The sequence below is a fragment of the Parasteatoda tepidariorum genome, chromosome 4, assembly GCF_043381705.1.
Source record: "Parasteatoda tepidariorum isolate YZ-2023 chromosome 4, CAS_Ptep_4.0, whole genome shotgun sequence".
NCBI classification, from domain to species: domain Eukaryota; kingdom Metazoa; phylum Arthropoda; class Arachnida; order Araneae; family Theridiidae; genus Parasteatoda; species Parasteatoda tepidariorum.
Window position 1 is genome coordinate 684798 of NC_092207.1, and position 5980 is coordinate 690777.

Sequence of the window (5980 nt, forward strand, 5' to 3'; positions counted from 1 at the left end):
TCATTGCGCATGCGTTAATAACGTAAACAAATATTTATTTTGAATTTGTATTGATTTTGTTATTGTCGACCAGTGTTTTAGAGAACAAATAATGACTTTGTCCAAGAAAAAACACATTATAGCTGAGCTAAATGATGAGTGCTATGTTTAATGAAGAAGCTACGTTTAATGTCAAAATCAAAATCTTGACTGATTTCAATGTGGTGTTGGATGTTGTCCGCCATTGCTTCTGTGGTTAACGTCACGTTGTAATCCAACTGCAGTTGAGTTGTTGCAGTTCAAGATGAGCGTTCGATGACGTATACTATCAAACTCACAAATGAACCAATCAGAGGTTAGCGCTGATTTCCAGCTGACGGCGTCATGTTCTAAGAAACCAGGCCTTAAGGTGTAAAATTCAACGACATTATCGAGCTCCTTGAACTTGATTTGCATTTTATTATGATTTAACTCAGTGGTTCCCAACCTTTTGTGGACCATCGCCCCCTCTTGGGGTTGGCTGACACATATCGCCCCTTTCTCTTTTTGCTCAAAAACCATTCATTGCTGCTTGTGAGAGACCAAACACTGAAGATATGCTAAGTTATATTTGATTTTAATTTAAATTGAAATGCAAATAAGGAGGCAATTTTATTCTGCCATTTTTATTAATTAAAAAAATTGTGTATCCTTTTTTCCAAAAGAAATGACACTTAAAATGGAATAAAGAAAACTAAAGTATATTTTTTAAAATTCATATATTAATGTAATCAAGAAAAACTGCCCTGTGCTTGGCGTATTTCAGTTAAAGCTTGAATGTCAGGTTTTATGTTCTTCACATATTAAACGCAGGTCTCCTTTGAAGCAAATGTCCAACCTATTTCTTTGCTTTGTAAGCAGCCGGGCGGCAGAACTAAGTTCTCTCTCCACTCAATATGTTGATGGGAACGAGATGAGAAGGGGCCCAGTTTGTTTCCACAATTGTAGATAAGTGTCTGTAAGCTTTACCCAAGCTAACTCGTAACTCTATTTTTTATAGACGACTTTAGCCTCAGTCATACTTCAAATCTAAAAACTCAGTCTGCAAAGAGGGAGTGAGCTTATCCCCAACTTCAAAAGAGAAAGGATCGAAAATCCAATCCGGAATTTATAATTTCATCAAATCTTTAAATCTTGATTCCATATCGGTTTTTGACTGATCAAGGTGATCAGTAAAAATTAAGATTTTATTTTCGAGAATCTCGATATCTGCCATTGGACACTTTTTAAAGAGTTGGAAATTGCATTAGCTCTCTGCGACCAATGTTTGACTTGTAGATATCAAATATGGCGATGAATGAAGATATGATTCCCTTAGCCTTGATAGTGTTGAATTTATTTACTTGAAGTTTTATGTTGATTTCATTCATTTTTTCAAAAATATCCGTCAGGTACAGTTTCCAACTTGCGTTTCTTCAAACTCACACTTAAAACGGGATCAGTGGTGTCAAGAAACTCAATAACCGAGTCTAATAATTCGAAGAAACGGCACAAGCAGTTTCCTTTTGAAAGCCATCTCACAACTGTATGTACGGAGCAAGCGTTCGAAATCTTCATCATTTTCAAGGCAAAGTTCTCTGAACAAACGGTCACTGAGAGAATTAGCTTTGATTTTATTGATGCCAGAAATAACGAATTGTGAAGTGTCATGCAAGGCACCACTCAACTTTTTTGCAGCCAAATGTTGACGATGAATGGCACAATAAATGGTGATGACCTCCGGTACTTTTTTATTAAAGTGTGCCAGAAACCCAGTGTGACGACCAGACATGGCAGGAGCACCATCTGTAGCCTAAGCACTTACATTTGTGAAGAGAATTTCTTTTTCCTTAAAATAATCTTTGACTAATTTAAAAATCTACGATCCTTTTATATCAGTGATCGAAGTTCTTGTAAACAATATTTCCTCGTTAGTCTCTTTACTCTCATTTATGAACTCACGTAAGCTAAAACAGCTCTGCTATCTATCACAGTTGATTCATCAATCTGAAACGCAAATTTACTGTCACATATACACTTAATGTAATGTGACAATTTTATTTCTAATTTTATTTAAGCCTTCAATTTTTTCTTTAAACGTTATTCCTCTTTTTTTATTTTAGCAATCTTTTTAACTTTCTTGGTGACCTTTCTCATGGTCGTTGCGGTCATCGCACTTCCTGTGGGGAAAGTCAACCAACCCCTCTATTCACGCCTTTCTTTTTCCTCTTTTAATTTTAGGGGGGCTAACTAACCAATCCCTTTACTTTAAATTTCAAACTCTCCGCCTCTTTAAATTTAATTGGTCGTAGTTTTTCTGGTCTACCCGAGTTAAGGAATTTTTAAGTCTTTTGGAATACATTCTCTTTTTCTCGAGCCTTCGGGCAGCTTACCTTTTTTCTCCGAGATGCGGACTTCGGTCCGTATCGAGGAATTTCTTTTACTTTTTTTTTCTTATTCTTTATTTTAAATTAAAACCTTATCCGTAATCAATCTCTGTAAAATTTAAAATCAACATTTTATACCTTTAATTTTTCTTTAACATTAAAAGTCCTCTCAAATTTAAGTTTTCTTTTCATATTTATTTTAACGATTAAATTACTCGTTCTTTTATATTTTACTTTTATGTATGACGCCTTCATTGTTTTAATTCTCTTATCACCCATTTCTAATAATCGCCATTCATGTGTAGTAAATGTAACGATCGATATTTGTTACTAAATAAAAATAATTTGTTAATAATTGAATGTGGTGCTGAAGTGCTTATTTCCCCGTCTTCCTTTGATGTCTGTTTGTTTAATATGTCCTCATGTATGGTGAGTACCCTTTTATTATTGTTTTGGGCATTGTATTCTTGATAATATTGGAAACATCAATTTACTCCATTTATCTTAAATACTTATATCTGGATATAGCATGACCTTGTTTCTTTATCTTTTTATCTTTAATTATTTTTAGTTTCACCCTTATTCTAAATTCGGTGATACCAATTCATCCAATTTGTTCAAACCTCACACTTTGTGACCCTTTGGACCTATTGGGTTATTGTTATCCCACATTAGCATTGTACAACCACTTTCCTTAACGAACACATTCCCTTTAATTTTATTTAATTACCTATATATACTTTCGGCCTTAATTATATTTATCACGACGTTTCATTCATTTAACCTTTTTAATCATGACTATATCCAATTTCTAGTACATATACCAATGATTTCAATCTATCAGTTATAACAAATAACTTTACTTTATTTATTACGCACCAAATAATAATCATTAATTAACTCTTACATTTACCTTTCAAAAATTTGAGTTTTGATTCTACGTCTGCGGCCATCTCATCAATACGCCTGGACACAGTATTATTGCTCAGAGTGAATTATCTTATTGCTCACTCCCTCACCCAACATTATTTCATCATTTATTTTTTAGTAGTAGATAAAGTTTCGCCAATCATGTGAGGTTTACCACATTTAGCAATCAATAAGGAAACTTCGTAGGAAGCAAGAAGACCTTCGTCAAGATCAGTTGTTTCTTTTGTAAATAGTTCATTTAAATTAGGCCATTTTTCAAATTTATTTTCAGACCTTGAAAATAGTTTAGGTGTTTGCTAACTTTATCACTATTATGGGATTGTGGTGTGTAGGTATGAGGGGAGATTAATCTTAGACTATGCCAACCTTCATCGATCAAAAGGTACCTCATGATAGAATCAAGTTAACATGTCTTATATACTACTGATTTGGTATTTAATATTTGTAGTGGTAATTACGCCACATTACTCCTCTTCCAGAATTTTATCTGTGATAGAATTCGATGAACAGATACCACTAGTTGATTAATGCTGTTTTATTTTTATTAACTTCAATTTCTGCTCACTATATTTATTTTTTTCTTCCAAGCATTTCGCTCGTTATTTTTTTTTTTTTTTTTTAATAGCTTTTCGCTATTTTTTCATTTTTTTATAGCTTTTCGCTATTTTTTTTCTAGCATTTCGCTCATTATTATTTATTAACCGGAAGACTTTATTTACTGAAACGGATTTCTTNCAGTATATTTTTTCTAAGCAAATCAACTGTTTAATGTGGATTCATCCATCAATATTGACAATTTCTTATCACGTCCGTAGGTCACCAATGAGGGGTGTTTAATCTTAGACTATGCCAACCTTCATCGATCAAAAGGTACCTCGTGATAGAATCAAGTTAACATGTCTTATATACTAGTGATTTGGTATTTAATATTTGTAGTGGTAGTTACGCCACAGGTACACTTAAAGTATCAGAAGGTTAAACATTAAGATTTTATTAACCACATCACAGACGCTACATGTAAAATAATAAAATTAATGGAGAGTTGGGACTGCACGTCCATTGGCAATGAGTTTAAGCAGCGAAAAGATGCTGTGTTCGGTTCGGATCTCTCCAGAGAAATGAATTAGCCACACCTTTAATGTGCAATGATTGGCTAGATTTTATTTGAGAAGTTATATTATTGGATTCGAATTTTGATTGACAGATTTTAGTTTCAGTTCCCAATTTTGGGTTTCAAATTAGAAGTTTCACTTCGTGAAAATTGTGATTGAAGGATAAAGGAAAAGGGGAAATAGTTATGGGTCACCACCAGGGCCGGATTAACCTATAGGCACACTAGGCACGTGCCTAGGGCCTACGACATTCAGGGGCCTACGAAGAACTTGGGAGAAAAAATTTTTTTGACAAAAATAATTTAGCTTTAAAAACAACAAGTGTATTTTGCACAAAATTATGAAGNAAGTTAAGACATGGATATATTCGCCGTACATGCATCCAAAACGAACCATTTTAAAAAGATGTCTTATTTTTTAGTAGAGAAACAGCTAAAAAGTAAGTTAAGACATGGATATATGCGCCGTACATGCATCCAAAATGAACCATTTTAAAAAGATGTCTTATTTTTTAGTAGATAAACAGCTAAAAAGTAAGTTAAGACATGGTTATATGCGCCGTACATGCATCCAAAACGAACCATTTTAAAAAGATGTCTTATTTTTTAGTAGAGAAACTGCTAAAAAGTAAGTTAAGACATAAGTAATTGGAGTTAGTTCTGCTGTTAAAGACTACTAATGTTCAATTCCGTAGCCTTCTAATTTTGAACCCACTCCAGAAGATAAAGGAACTTCTGTATCAAGTTTTGGGAGAAATTTGCCTTCGTGGAGGAATTTTTTGATGGAACTAACCCGCATTTGTGTTACTTGGGAAATGTTAAGCACAAAAACCTCACACGGTTAGCCCGATGACAAGAGGACTCTAACCCATGATATGTCTACCACTGAGGATATTTTAAGTCAGCACTGTGGTCGGTGCAAGCCGGATGCGGAATTCATATCGGCCAGCCATTGCTGTGATTCGAACCCGGTTCAATAATTGGAATGCGAGCGCTCAAGCTGGGCTATCACGGCTCGCTCACGATGAGTGGATTAACGGTTTAATACGAATCATAACCTCTGATTACAGTATACAATGATATCACACAAATTCAGTCGTGACATTCAGCTGTTGTTTTCGTCCTTTAATGCATATTTTTTATTGAACATACTTTTTTCTTCTTTATTTTGCATTAATTTTTGTCAAACGAAGTGAAAAATCGATTATCCGGAACGATCGGGACCATCGCTATTCCGGATAACTGATTTTTCCGGTTTTCTGAATCGCTACAAAAAGCCGTTTTTTTTATTGTTAAANTAATTATTCTCGATTACTCGAATTTTACTCCCTTTAACTCGATTTTTTTGGATCTTTTAAAACAAGAAAAAAAACCTAGGATCTTACATCTGATATCATATTATCCTTTGCAACACGCACACAATGTCTTTCGCACTCTTCATGGAGAAGCTAAAGCTGTCCCTCTTGAAGTATGTGAATAGTGGTTAAATGAATCGTTACCAATTTTACTTCAAGGATACAGTTAAAATGATGTTTTCAATGTTATGTTATGTTTA